A 15460-nucleotide genomic window follows, 5' to 3' on the forward strand; every position below is an offset into this window, starting at 1 on the left:
GTGCAAACAACTGGAGACACCAGAGATAGTGTGAGAAGAGGGTGCGAAAGGACAGAGGGTCAGAAATAAGAATATATATATATATATATATATATAACTAGAAATGGAAAATTTTGACGAAAGCTTGCATGATTAAGCCACTATGCAGTATATTCTGGATGGGAAATCACATTTTGTATGCTGTGATGATGCTTAGGGAATGAATGTAAATTAAGTTAAAAAAAGTTTCAGAAAAACAAATTTCAGAAGTAAATTACAGGACACTTGTGACTAGAATCTAGCTTTGTCCATAATTTTAGTTTAACATATTTTGTGAATCAATAAAATATGGAAAAAAGTTTAGTATGGAAGGGAGAGAGGGGGAAGGAAAAAAGCAAAAGTACGCTTAATTGACAAAAATGAGAAATTATTTGCTGATAAGTTATAGAGTGATATCTTTGGCTTGACTGACATGCATAGTATTTGTGCCAGAAAAAAAATGTTGTACACTGTAAAGATGTGATTAAATGTAAATAAAGAAATTATTTAAAAAATAAATACCATCTCCATGCTGGAAAAAAAAATACTCAGGAGAGAGCAAGACCACAGAGAACCACATACTCAGCCGGAGAAAAAGGGAGGGGGCTTAAGAAGTGTCAGGGGTTGCAGAAAAAATGTTAAAGACATTCCAGACTGATATTTTTAATATCTAAATCATCTCCATACCAAGAAAAATAAAAGCAATTTCATATTCTGACTTTAGTTCTTGGTTCTCATGGCCAACTGTTCAGGCTTGGATTTACTATATTTACTTTGGTGTCAGAGTTTGGTTAACAGGTGCTAATAGAGTGTTATGGTTTGAACATTTGTCCCTCCCCCCCAAAAAAAAACATGTCAAACTTAATCCCCAATGCAATGTTATTAAGATATGGTACCTTTAAGAGATGATTAAACTATTAGGGCTCTTTCCTCATGGATACAATTAGTTTCTTATAAAAGGGTGGACCAGATGGTGACACAGTAGCAAAATGAGACACTCTATGAGGCTTACCGAAATGGGAAGGCTCCAGCCTCTTTGAGTATCTCAGGCATGTGCATTCCCATGATCTGGGACTGGTTAGAGCTGGATGTAAATCGTAGTGCCAAGACCTGTTGGGGTGCTGTCTCTGTGTCTCTGTCTCTGTTTCTGTCTCTATCTCTCATTTCTGGGAGAAGTAAATGAATAAACTTCAGAAAGACAAAAAGACAAGGAAAAACAAAAGGGATTGAAGGGGCAAGTTTGTCCCTTTTATCCCTTCTACCACATAAGGACACTGTGTTCATCCCCTCTGGAGGATACAAGAAGGCACCATCCTGGAAGAAGACATCAGCTTTCATCAGACACTGATCATGCCAGAGCCTTGATCTTGGACTTAACATCAACAGCTGTACAGAAATAAATTCCTATTATTCATAAATTACCCAGTCACAGGTATTTTGTTATAACAGCAGAGATGGGCAAATAGTGGGTTTATAATTGCATGAGACATTGTTTTTGTTGAAAATATCAGCATTCCATCCATGAACGTACCCACAGACATCGAGGTTTGGATTTCTTTTATTCTTTCCATTTGCCTAATCTGGGTGGAGACAAGAAGCTCCTGAGTGCCAAGCTAAGAGTTTGATCCCTAGAGGCTATTCACTTCAAACTAACCCCTTCAGCTCTGGTCCCCACTCTCATGAGTGCTGATTGTTGCTCACAAAAAGAAATAAGGAAGGAAATGTGGCTGGACAACATCATTTAGGGACCAGCTGAAACAACATCCCAAATGCAGACCCCTGATAAATCTTTCATGTCAACTTCAAAGACAAAGTTAACTTGTTGATTCATTCATTCAGCTGTGGCCTTTGTTTTCAAAGATAATGCTGTCTTTCAGATTATGTACCTTATAAGATACTATTAACAATAAGACTGTTAAAAACCTGCCTCTGAGTCACCATCAGCATCATTTGGGATCCTGTTATGGATTGAGCCATGTCAAAAATTTATGTTGAAGCTCTAACTTCTAGTATCTCAGTATGTGACTTCGTTTTGAAACAGGGTTGTTGCAGATGTAACTAGTCAAAATGAAATCATACTAGAGAAGGTTGGTCCTAACCCAACGTGAATAATGTCCTTATAAAAAGAGAATTTAGAGACAGACATACATAGGGGCAACACCATATAAAGATGAAGGCAGAGATCATAGTAATGTTTCTACATGCAAAGATTGCCAACAAACTGTCAGAAGCTAAGAAAGAGGCATGAAGCAAGCTCTCAAAAAGAATTAACCCTAGCAACAACTTGATATAAGACTTATTGTCTCCAGAACTACAAAACAATCAACTTCTGTTTGTGGTACATTGTTATGGCAGCCCTAGCAAAATAGTCCAGTTCCTTTTATTCTTAAATATATCTAAAGAGTAGGGGATTGATACTGGCTAGAAATTCTTCTTTGTTTCTTCGATTTTATTCAGACCATTTCCATGGATCTTTAGTAAACAGGATTACAAAGAGCAAACTACTGGTTGCTGCATAACTTGAAGTTAAATTAATGAGGGGTTAGGAAGTAAGTAGGATTACTTCCTGTTTATATGTTTATAATCTGTCTTCTCCCACTGCTAAAGGAGAAAGTCCCTGAGAGCCAGTGTAACATATTATCTGGTAATAGAAAAATTAAAAAGACAAAGAAAAAAATCTAGTTCCATCAAAGCTCTTATGTCCTTTCTCTTAGAACAGGATGTGCAGGACTATGCCTGAGCACCACAGCTTGTCACCCCAGAAGACAAGCGTTTTCAGAGATATAACCTGAAAAATCTGCTTAAGAGCAAACTACTGGTTGGTGCATAACTTGAAGTTAAATTAATGATGGGTTAGAAATGTTCATCAGACCTTCCCTCCCTCTCAAACACAGAGTCATAGACAATCAGATTGATGAAGAAAGCAGTTACTAACACACACACACACACACACACACACACACACACACACACGGGTATATCAGCCCCTTTGAATTACCTAGCCAAATTTGCAAAATGTTCAGGAGGTTCTATGCAATATTTCTACCCACGCTGGCCATTAATTTCTCCTTAGACCTCATCTCAGAAGCCCCTTCTTATGCTAATACTCTACCAGGGATCTGAGCCACTGGTGCTCTGGGAAGATTACCAGCTGGTGCACAATTTTCTCATCACCTGGGGCAAAGAACTGGGATATGCAGAGAGCAGTAACACAGTGGTAAAAATGAAGAAAGACACGTATCAGACATGTAGGGGATTTCTGAACCTTCTAACTGTTACAGAGTAAAAGGATCAAGTGAGAGATGGGGAAACAGCCACGGAGGTTGGGGTAGGAACGCAATCACAGAAACTAACTTAAACCCTGAAAACAAGACTTGATTTGGACTTACCTACAGGGCTGCAAAGCAGGTCTATTGTTATTGCTCTATAAGTCCTGCATTTCTAAGTAGGACAATCTATTATCCAAGCAATAGAATTTCACTCCTGTACCCCAAAGTGCATGCTTTTCTCACATATAACATACAATCATCCTATTCCAATAGTACCAAAATCTTAACTTGTTTTGGCACCAACTCAAAAATTTGAGTCTAAAGTCTCATTTAAAATTCAGGCAAACTCTTTTTCAGCTGTGAGCTTATAAAATCAAGAAAATTCACTAGCAACTTCCCAGGTATAATGGTGGGTCAGGCATAGAGTAGAAATTCTTACATCACAAGAAAAAAGGGATTCTGGGCTCCAAATAAGTCTGAAATCCAAAAGGGTAGACATTAGATCTTAAAGACTGAGAACAACTTATGTGGACTCCATATCCTACCACACATAACCCCATGTGGATGTGGATGCTACTGCTGCTGTTGTTGCTCTCTATAGCCTGAAATGGCTCAAGCTGCACCTGGAGCTGCTTGTCCTGTAGCAACCAAACACTCCACTGGGTTGTAGAGAAAAGTCCTTTAAGAAAACATGCTCACCCCTGACCCTACCCCTGAAACCATTCTGCTCTCTTGGCCTCTGGGCTTGTAATAGCTGGAGCTGCCCTGAAAAATCGCTGGTACATTCTCAGGTTTTTTCTTCCCTTATCCTTCTCATTAGCATCTGACTCTCTAACCATATCTAACTGATAGCGTAATCACACTCTTAGAATTCTCTATCAAACATGATTCCTCATTCTTTACATGTTCCAGCTGTTAATTTCCCAAATGTTTCCACTCTGCTTCCGTTTTCTCCAGAATTTTCACTAAACGCAGTTAGAAGCAGTCAAGCAGCAGCCTGAGTACTTTGTTGTTTAGAAATTTCTTCGGCTACAGAACTTAGATCACCATTCTTTTATTTTATTTATTCCCTTATTTTTTATGTTGTAATGTGTATGGTAATTTCTTTGACTAAATCACCAATCTCAAACTTGACCTTTCACAATGCCTTAAGGTATTGGTACAATGTAGCCAAATTCTTTGCTACTTTATAACAAGGGTGGACAGAAGCTCCTGATAAGTTCCTCCTTTTCTCCTGGAATACTCTTAGAACAGTCTTTGCTATCAGTATTTCTATCAGTATTCTGGCCACCACCATTTAATCAATCTCTAAAATGTTTTAGTTCATTTCTAAACTGTTCTTCTTCCAAACCTCCACAGAATGTAAGTTTTTCCTAAACTGCTTCTCCAGACTCTTTCAATGTATGCCCATTACCTGGTTCAAAAGTTGCTTCCACATTTTCCGAATGCTATACAGCAACATAGCCCTATTTACCAAGCAAATTTCCTATATTAGGTAAATATAGGAAATCCTAAGCATGCTATCTCATCAACTCATTCAATATTTACACATTAACAGCCTAAACTATTTGTTGTATATCTGTTTTACAGAGAAGGGAATTGAGATTCTGCCAGAACAGCATAGACTCAGGGTCAGATATTAGAAAAGAACTAGAACATCTTGCTACTTTGTGCAGACTGAAGGATAGGGTGCCCACACGTGGAAAATTGTATAGACAAAATTGTAAATATATGAACAGATACTTTTAAAAGATATCTGTTTGACCACTGACCTGAGCAGTACATTCTATATGTGTTTTTCCTATTATATTTCAATACTGTTCACTCTCATATTTTTTTTATAATTTAATCTAATTTGTTGAAAAAGATGTCAAAACAAATTCAATGGTACAAAAAAGATCTTTTCAATAAATTGCTCTGGAAGAGATGGATATCCAAATGCAAAATAATGAAGTTGGACCCCTTACGTCACACCAAATATAAAAATTAGCTCAAAACAGAGACCTAAATATAAAACATGAAACTATAAAATTATTAGAGGAAAACAAGGATAAACCTTTATCATCTTGGGTTAGGCAGTGATTTCTTAGATCCAAACCTAAAACACAACTGAAAAAATAAAAACAGGTAGGCTTTATTAAAATTAAAAGCTTTTGTCCTCAAAGAACACCATCAAAAAAAATTAAATGAAAATACACAGAATTGAAGATAATTATAAATCATCTACTGATAAGGGATTTGTATCAAGAATATTTTTTAAGTTGTCAGAATTAAATAATTAAATAACAATTAACTTGATTAATAAACATAGAATTTCATATGAATGCACGTTACTTTAAAGATGATATACAAATCATTAAAGATCACATGAAAAGATGCTCAACATTAAGGAAATCAAATTAAAATCACAGATACCATTTCACACCCACTAAGATAGCTAAAATTTTAAAAAGGCAATAGCAACTGTTGGTGAAGATATAAAGATATTGAAATCCTCATTTATTGTTAGTGGAATTGTAAAATGGCACAGCCACTTTAGAAAACAGTGTGGTACTTTCTCTAATTCTTAGACATAAGAGTTGCCAGCAATCTCACTCCTGGGTATATACACAAGAGAAACGAAAACATTCATCCACACAAAAGCTTCTACACAAATATTCATAGCAGCATTATTTATAAAAGTCAAAAAGTAGAAACAACCCAAATGCATATTAACATATGAATGGATAAACAAAATGTGATATATCCATGTAATGGAATATTACTCAGCCATAAAAAGGAATTAGGTGCAGATAAAAGTTATAACATGAATGGACCTTGAAAACATTATTCTAAGTGAAAGAAACTAGTCATAAAATATCACATATTGTACAATTCCATTTGTATAAAGTATCGAAAATAGACAAATCCATAGAGATAAAATGTAGATCACAGTTTCCAGGGGATGAAGGGAAGAGGCAATGAGACCAACAATATGTACAAGGTTTCTTTGGGAAGAGGGTGTTGAAAACGTTCTGCAGCTAGTCGTGATGGCTGCACAAGTTGCATATGCTATAACCCACTGAGTTGTATACTTTAGAAGAATAATTGTCGTGGTATATGCAGTGCAATTCAGTAAAATTATTATTTTTAAAAATTATTCCTAAAAGAATTTAAGGGCACATAAAAGAATTAGCAACTACTAATGGATTAAAGATTTCTTTCTTCATTATTTACATGCACAATCACATACTCTATGGTTTTGATACATTATTGGCATGCAGATAAAAACTTAAGACCTAATACAAATATCTGAAAATAAATGAAAGTAGTAAAATCCAGAGACCAGACAGTGCCACAATGGTGAAGTACAGTGCTCTATAATGCAGTCCCACATGGAAATGTTCAGGTCCAGAGATCTCTCTCCCCATGATCTGGCCGACTGAAGGTTGTAGGTAGATAACAATGTCAAGATTTTGCTGAGAGTTCTTTCTGTGTTTCTTTTTCTTTCTCTCTCTCCGTCTCTATAACTGATGGAAGAAATAAACTTTTTTAATGAAGTAAATTTGTCATTCACCACACATTTGCTGGACCCTGCCACCACTCATGCTGCCTGCTCTGCAGACAGTGTCATTGCTACTACCTCACACTCCACCTCCCTCTCTTAGCCCCCTTGCCTCAGGCCCCAGATGCACTGGGACCACAGAGCTTGGGGTAAGTCAGAGGAACATGACCACCAACTGAGGAAAGGGCTGAACAGTGCTGTCTCTGCAGTCTACAGGTCCTGGGCTGCAACTACAGTCTGTTAGCAGTTCCTGCAGACAAAGGAAGCAGGCAGGACCAGCAGAGAAAAAAAAACAGGAACTTCTAGTTTGCATGATTTGTTTTTACTTGCAAATCTGGACAGAAACCAACTGTCTGAAGCCAGTGAGGCTTTGGAGGACTTCCCTGCATCCAAGCCTTCATCTTTAAGAGTAAAACAAATGAAACTCTTCTGAAACTCTGAATCCTAGGCTCCAACTGTGAATTCCAGCACTCCCACCCATAGAAGAGTAAGAAAACTACCACAAACCTAACACACATCATAGGGAAGAGCAAGAGCAAACAGTTTCAAGAAAAAAATTAAAATATACCTCTCATCTCACCCACACCTCAAGTTGGCAAGAGTGTTATACCATTCTGCAACCTGGCCAGCAGGTGGAGCTCCATCGACAATGGAGTCTCCACAGCAGAGAGCAGAGTACACAAAAGAGAATACCACAATCTCAACAGATACTGTGGAATTTGGGCACTACCCCCTGTCTGGCAGACAGGGCAGGCCTGCACTCTCCCTCCTATCAGATTCAAGTCCACAAGAATGGTTACTTACTCCAACTGATAGCACCCGCAGAACAGCTCTTTTGGACCTCTCCAAACTGTCTCACATACAGGCTACACAAGCCTTGCTCTGTATAGACATGGATGGTCACCAGTCCCTCCTGAACCACTTTACCAGGGATATACCTGGGGCCTATGACCATTCCCCCACCACACTACCCCAGCACTACAAAATCTGCTCCAAAAGTTAAGAAGAAGTGAGTACTTTGCCAGATGCCTAAAAATCAATACAGAGACACAAGAACTATGAGAAAACAAGGAAAAAAAATAACTCCTCACCAACAATGGCTAAAACACAACAAATGACAGAAATGTCAGGGAAAAAGTTCAAATATTTATCATAACAAAATTCAAAGAGATACAAGAAAAAATGAAAAATCAGTTCCAGGAGATGAGAAAATTATTCCAAGATATGAAGGAGAAATTTCATAAAGACAGAAACCCTAAAAAACAATCAGCTGGAAATAAAGAATACAATCCAAAAAAAAATCAAAATCTTCCTAAAAAGTATTAACAGATTAGACCACACAGAAGAAAGAATCACTGGCCTTGAAGACAAAATCTTCCATTTAGTCCAAGTCACCAAAAAGAATGAAAAAATAAACAAACCAAAAAATGAAAACAACACACAAGAAATTGTAAACACCATTAAGCAGCCACAAATCAATATAATGGGTATTCCAGAAAGTAAAGAGATGGGTGAAAGCACAGAAAATCTCTTTCATGAAACAGTACCTGAAAATTTTCCAAATCTCAAGAGACATGTAGACATCCAGATCCAGGGAATATAAAGACATCAAGTAGATTCAACAAAAGAAGATACTCTCCAAAGCAAATCATAGCGAGGGACCAGCACTTGTCGTAATGGCTATGTCGCTGGACTCATACGTAGTCGACGGCGATTCGAGTCCCAGACTCGGTGACTTAAACTCATGTCAGGCGTGTGTGCGTGCATGCCGAAGATCACGAGAGAAGAATGGAGAAGGGATTGCAGCGTTGCCATCCCCCCGGGGGGGTGATTTCTCACTTTCTGTCTCTCTGTCTCTCTCTGTCTGGCAAACACACGCACCCTATAGCAAAGACCTCTCAAAAAAAAAATCATATCCAAATTGGTAAAAATCAAAGACAAAGACAATATACTAAAAATGGCCAGCCAGGTAGTGTGGTGATCAAGCCAGCTAGACCCCACATAACCAATTGTGTGGTTCATGCATGTACCAGATCTAGCAGCTTAAAAACATGCCGTGCCCATGAGTATGCATGTCAAGTCCCAAAAGAATTAAGCAGAAGAGATCATGGTATCATGGTACCACCATTTCTCCTCCCCCCCGCAGGGAGTGCTCTCTTGCCTTCCTCTTTCTCTCTCTCTATTTCTCTCCAGTAAGCACATGTGCCCTATGGGAAAAAAAAAATAAACATACAAACAAAAACCAAATCCAAGAAATACAAAAAACAAAAAACAAACAAAAAAAAACACCAAGTAGATTCAGCATAAGAAGATCCTCTCCAAGGCACACCATAGCCAAGTTGGTAAAAGTCAAAGATAAAGACAATATTCTAAATATGGCAATGGGGAAGTGTCAAGCTACTGAAAAGGGGTATACCATCAGATTAACCTCACACCTCTCAACTGAAACAATGCAGGCATGGAAAGAATGGGGAGACATATGGAAAGCTCTGAAAGAAAAAAATTAAACCAAAAATGCTATTCACAGTAATATTACCTTTCAAATAAGAAGGAGAAATAAAATAATTCCCTCATAAACAAAAACTGAAAACTTCTGCCAACACTTGGTTCAGTTCTCCAAGAACTACTTATGGAATACAACATCAGGAAAAGAAAGGGGAGACAAATTGAAATAAGAGAACATGAAACAACTAAGAAAATGACTAATTAAATGGCAGGGATTAATCTGCAAGTATCAATAATAATGTTCAATATTATGGGACCACTTTCTGCAATTTAAAGACATGGGCAAGCTGAATGGATTGAAAAACAGGAGACTTCTATCTGCTGCTTACAAGAAACACACTTCACTGATAAAGACAAACATAGAATGAAAATGAAGGGCTGGAAAAAGTCGATTCATGCAAACAGAAACAAAGAAAGGCTGGAGTCCTGATGCTGATATCAGATAAAACAGACTTTAAGACAAAAACTGAAAGAAGAAAAGAAGAAAGAAAAAAAGAAAAGAAAAAATAAAAGAAAAAGAAAAAGACACTATATAGTACTAAAAGGATTAATTCCACAAGAAGATATAACAATTATAAATATTTATTCAGCCAACAATGGAGCACCCAAATACATAAAAGAAAGACAGCTAGATCTAAGTGGAGATGGACTGCAACATTGTTGGGGATTTCAACATCCCACTGTCACCACTAGACAGGTCATCTAGACAAAAAAAAAAAGAGAGAGAGAGACAGAGGTATCATTTAGATACCACAGACCTGGCAGATATTTGTAGAACATTTCACATAATGACCACAAAATACACATTTTTCTCAAACCACTTGGAACATTTTAAAAGATTAATCACAAAATAGAACACAAAACAGGCCTTTAAAAATTTAAGCATCCAGACTATATCTGGGATCTTTTCCAACCGCAATGGAAATAAACTTGAAACCAACAACAGAAAAGGCCTTCAAAGATACACAAAAGCATAGAAACTAGACAATCTACTCCTAAACAATTTCAAAAGTACTGAAGAAATTAAGACTGAAATTAAAAGATTTATTAAAATGAATGATAACCAACACATGATTCTTCATAATCTTTTGGAAACAGCGAAACCAGTCATAAGAGAGAATTTCATAGCTATTAGCACTCACAAGAAAAAACGAATGGGAATGTGACCAGTAAATAACCTAATTATCCATCTCAAGGAACAGGAGAAACAAGAAAAATACCAGAAGAAAAGAAATAACAAAAATTAGAGCAAAACTAAATGAAATTGAGAATAAAATAACTATACAAAACTCAATAAAGTTAAAAAAGCTGGCTGATTGAAAAGATAAAGAAAATGGACAAACCATTAGCTAGACCAATCAAGAAAAACAGAATGGAATTAGATCAACAAAATAAGTAATGAAACAGGCAATGTTACAACAGATATAAGAGAAATAGCAAAGATCTTGAAAGAATTTTACAAAAGACTATATACTAACAAACAAGAAGAGCTAAATGAAATGGACAAATTTCTGGACAGACATAATTTGTTTATATTGAACCAGGAAGAAATAGAAAGCCTGAATAGACCAATAACAGTAACAAGATTGAATCATTAATAAATAATCCCCCCCCCAAAAAAAACAGGTCCTGATCATGTCATTTCTTATTTCTGCAAAACTTTTAAAGACAAGTTAGCCCCAATTCTCTTCAAACTAGTTCTAAAAATCTAAAAGAAAGGAATCCTTCTAAATTAATTCTATAAAGTCTCCATCACATTGAACCCTAAGGCAAACAAGGACAAAGCAAAGAAAAAAAAGAAAAGAAAAGAAAGAAAAAAAGAAACCTACAAACCTACAGACTCTATGATATCCATGAACACAGATGCAAAAACTCTCAATAAGATACCAGCACATAAAGTCCAAATGTTTAAAAAATTATGCACCATGACAGGGAAGGCTTTTATTTCAGGGATGCAAAGATGGTTCAACAGAGGCAAAACAATAAATGTACTACATCACATTATCAGAAGGAAAGATTAAAAAATTATCTATCAATTAATGCAGATAAAGCATTTGATTAAATATAACATCCGTTCATGGTTAAGATTTTTGGTAATATAGGTATAGAATTACTCAACATAATGAAATGCATAAATAAAAAAACTCATAGCTAACATCATACTGAATGATGAATAGCTAAAAGCTTTCTTGCTAAAAACTGGAACAAGATGAGGCTGTCAGTTTTCTCCACCCCTTTCCAATACAGTGCTGGAAGTCTTAGCCAATGCAATCAGACAAGAGAGAAAATAAAAGACATTCAAACAGGAAAAGAATTGAAATCGTACCTATTCACAGATTACATGATTATACACATAGATAATCCAAAACACACATAAAGAAAACTTTTAGAAGTAAAAAAATAATGTAGTAAAGTGATATGATATAACTTCACTATATAAGGGCCAGGAGGTAGAGTGGAGATTGAGGTGCTGGATTCCCATATGGTTGATTCCAGTTCAAGTCTTAAACCTGATAGCTTGCTTCTCACTTTCTCTCTTTCTCACCCAACGCTCTCTTTTTCACTCTCTCTCTCTCTGTCTAAATCCCTTTGGTGAGTGCACGTGACCTATAGCAAATTTTAAAATAAAAATAAAAATAAATAAATAATTATTCTAAAAAATCAATATACAATATAAATCATCAATATGCAAAGTGTTTTTATACACCAACAAAGAACAGATTGAACCAGAAATGAAAAAAGCAATCCCATTTACAATAGGCACACAAAAAAAGAAAAATCCTAAGAACAAAACTAACCAAAGAGGTGAAAGACTGCTATAAAAAAATATGAAAAACTGATAGGAGCTGAGAATTATTGCTTTCAGAATAAGAGAAATGAAGATTTTTTTCTGCTGAGATTTCACTCTCCAGACCCCATCCTCAAGTGGAGAGGCAAAAGGGCCAAAGAAGACTGACTCTTCCATGGGAACTGAGAACTAGTGCTTTCAAGGAATAAGAGAAATGAAAATTTTCTGCTGATAATTCACTTTTAGACTCCATTCTCGATTGGTAGGGCCCCAGTATCCTTCTCTCTGTCTCTCTCTGTCTCTTCTTGTCTCTGTCTCTGTCTTTTCATTTTTCTTAATTTTTTTTTAATTTTATGAAGTAAAATATTTTCTTGCTCCCAGATCCTCTTTTATCTTCCTAATAATCCCCTTTCTCCCCTCCCATTTAGGAGAGACAAAAGAACAAAAGAAGATTGACTCTTCCTTGGGAGCTGAGAACTAGTGCTTCAGCACTGTTTAGTTTTCATTTTCTGGTTTTAAAAAAATAATAAATAAATATATTTGTTGTTGTTTTCTTTTTTTTCCTTTTTCTGTTTTCTCTATATTTTTTTCTTTTCTCATTCTCTATTTTCCTATCCTCTTTCTTTCACCTCATCACTTTGCTGCTCAGATTCCTAGCACTGAGTGTCTAGACAGGTCTAAGTGAACCATAGCCAAACATCCAAATACTATTAAGGTTAACATATTCTTCAATTCCAACTGACTCTGCCTCACAAAAGGAGAAAAACAGAACAGCAAAGAGATTGCAGATCACCTCCTTCTGCACACCTCTAAACACTCAGACTGAACTTCAAGTAATTAGGAAGAAATATATAACCCATCAGGTGACTAGAAATCACCAGGGGGCACAAGAAATAGGAGAAACCAAGAAAATCTCTCTCCCCAGGGAAAAAGAATAACTCCTCTGCATCTACAGACAGTACAATGGAACTCGTGAAAATGTCTGATAAAGAATTTAGAATATTCAAAGTGACAAAGCTAACAAAGATGCAATAGAAGACAGACAATGAACTCCAGAAGAGTCAGGAGAAAAGAACCAATGAGTTTCAGAAGGTGAGAAAGTTCTTGCATGATCTGAAAGAAGAAATATACACCATAAAAAAGAATAAAATGGAACTGTTGTAGATGAGGCTACAATACAGGAAGTCAAAACCTCCCTTGTAAGTATTAAAAGCAGACTAGATCATACAGAAAGTTGAATCTCAGACATAGAAGACAGAATCATTGACCTAGAAAAATCAACCATGAAGACAGAAAATAGCCCAAAATTAAGAGAATAATACATAAGAAAGATTAGATACCATGAAAAGTCCAAACATCCAGATCATTGGTATCCCAGAAGGTGAAGAGATTAATATAAGTATCAATAATCTATTCCATAAAATCCTAGAAGAAAACTTCCCAAACCAAGAGAAGCATTCAAAGATCCAAACCCAAGAAATGCAAAGGACCTCACATAGAATAAACTAAAGAAGATCTTCTTCAAAACACATTATAGTTGGGAACCAGCAGTTAGCATAATGGCTATGTCGCTGGACTCCCACATGGTCAACCATGGTTCATGTCCTGGACCCGGTGGTTTGGAACTCACACCGGGTGCGTGTGCATGCGTGCCCAGGATCCCAAGAGGAGAATGGAGGAGAAGGGATTGCGGCATGACCATCCCCTCTGGGGGGTGATTTCTCGCTTTCTGTCTCTCTGTCTCTCTCTGTCTGGCATGCGTACATGCCCTATGGCAAAAAACCTCTCCAAAAAAAAAAAAAAGGAGAGAGAATATTGGTTATTCTACATTGACTGATCTTTCCAGAAACATGAGCCAGATGCAGCAAGGAAATCTCTTGATAAAAGAATAGGTCATTCTGGCTTTACGTAAGTCAACATGCTAACAGCGGACCCCTCATTGGAAACTATGCAAGCAAGGAAAGAATGGAAAAATATATTCAAAGTCTTAAGTGAAAAACAATTTCAACCAAGAATACTATATTATCCTTCATATCAGAAGAGAAGACAAGAACATTCTCAGATAAACAAAACCTGTAAGAATTTACTGAAACCAGACCAGTTCTCCAAGAAGTTCTGAAGGGAATGCTATATCAGGAAAACTAAAGTCAATCACACAGAAATAAAAGTTCAAAACCAACTAAGAAAATGACAAGCTTAATGGTAGGAACAAGTCTGAAGTTGAACGTTATCTTCCAGAATTTAAATGGAAAGCTCAAACTACAACAGAAGATAAAGTACATGAAACTGAAATGATGAAATAGAATTTTACAATCTTTGACTAAAAGTTCACTGATCTTCTATGCATTGTTTTCCAGATTTAAGGATTTTTGTCTTCTCTTGAGTTTTCATCAGGTCCATATATCTACTATTTGAACAGAACCCTGACCTTTTTCTTGGCTTTTAAGTCTTAAGCAAAGTTCTCTTAAAATTTTTGACTTTGATTTATTAAAGCTAAAACTGCCCTTCTTGAAATTAGAAGATATATTAAAAAATACCTATTTAATGACAACAAGCTATATAGCCTCAGCTAGGTGTTACTTTAGAGTTTTTTATTCTACTTACAGAGTTTCATGCCTAAAGTTTAACATGTGTTTACAGATATGTGTATATCAGCTGAACTTTCTATTGAAAATAGATTACTTAAGATACTTTGTCAATTAATAAAATTTGGGGGGAAGGAAAATGGAAAGCAACTGCAGATACCAGAGACAGTGTGGAAGGAGGATGGGAAACCACAGAGGATGAGAAAGAAGTGGGGGAGAGACTATATATACATATATATATATAACAAGAAATGAAATATTATTTGTTAATGACATTTTTTATTAAGCCACTCTACAGTGTACTCTGGATGGAAAAATCACATACTGTACCCTGTGATGATGTTTAGTGAATGAATGTAAAATAAATTAATTAACTAAAAATATGTAAAAAATTAAAACTATGAAAAACTGAAAAAAGAAATTGGGTATGATACAAAAAATGGAAAAATATTCCTTGTTCTTGAATTGGAAAAATCAATATAATCAAGTCAATTCTACTCAAATTAATTTACAAAATCAATTCAATTTTGATTAAATTACCAATGTTATCCTTCACAGAAGTAAAAAATACAATTAAAAACATTTGCATGAAAACATAAGAGGGCCCATATTGCTAAGACAATACTGTCCAAAAAGAATAAAGTAGAAGGCATCTTACTATCCAACCTCAAAATATATTGCAAAGCTCGGGACCAGCAGTTAGCATAATGGCTATGTCGCTGGACTCCCATGTAGTCTACCACAGTTCAAG

The sequence above is a fragment of the Tupaia chinensis genome, unplaced genomic scaffold (assembly GCF_000334495.1).
Source record: "Tupaia chinensis unplaced genomic scaffold, TupChi_1.0 Scaffold143817_1, whole genome shotgun sequence".
Lineage (NCBI taxonomy): Eukaryota > Metazoa > Chordata > Mammalia > Scandentia > Tupaiidae > Tupaia > Tupaia belangeri.